Below are 792 nucleotides of genomic sequence, written 5' to 3'. Positions count from 1 at the left end.
ACCTTTCTCTCTGGCTGCCCTTAACATTTTTTCCTTCATTTCAACTTTGGTGAATCTGACAATTATGTGTCTTGGGGTTGCTCTTCTCGAGGAGTATCTCTGTGGCGTTCTCAGTATTTCCTGAATTTGAATGTTGGCCTGCCTTGCTAGGTTGGAGAAGTTCTCCTGGATAATATCCTGCAGAGTGTTTTCCAGCTTGGTTCCATTCTCCCCGTCACTTTCAGGTGCACCAATCAGACGTAGGTTTGTTCTTTTCACATAGTCCCGTATTTCTTGGAGGCTTTGTTCATTTCTTTTTACTCTTTTTTCTCTAAACTTCTCTTCTCCCTTCATTTCATTCATTTGATCTTCAATCACTGATACCCTTTCTTCCAGTTGATCGAATCAATTACTGAAGCTTGTGCATTTGTCACGTAGTTCTCATGCTGTGGTTTTCGGCTCTATCAGGTCATTTAAGGACTTCTCTACATTGGTTATTCTAGTTAGCCATTCGTCTAATCTTTTTTTCAAGGTTTTTAGTTTCTTTGTGATGGGTTCAAACTTCCTCCTCTAGCTCGGAGAAGTTTGATCATCTGAAGCCTTCTTCTCTCAACCATCAAAGTCATTCTCCATTCAGCTTTGTTCTGTTGCTGGTGAGGAGCTGCATTCCTTTGGAGGGGGAGAGGCTCTCTGATTTTTAGAATTTTCAGCTTTTCTGCTCTGTTTTTTCCCCATCTTTGTGATTTTATCTACCTTTGGTCTTTAATGATGGTGACGTACAGATGGGGTTTTGGTGTGGATGTCCTTTCTGTT

Source organism: Rhinopithecus bieti, unplaced genomic scaffold (genome assembly GCF_001698545.2).
Source record: "Rhinopithecus bieti isolate Rb0 unplaced genomic scaffold, ASM169854v2 scaffold_12928, whole genome shotgun sequence".
Classification (NCBI taxonomy): domain Eukaryota; kingdom Metazoa; phylum Chordata; class Mammalia; order Primates; family Cercopithecidae; genus Rhinopithecus; species Rhinopithecus bieti.
This window is presented reverse-complemented; position numbering follows the sequence as displayed.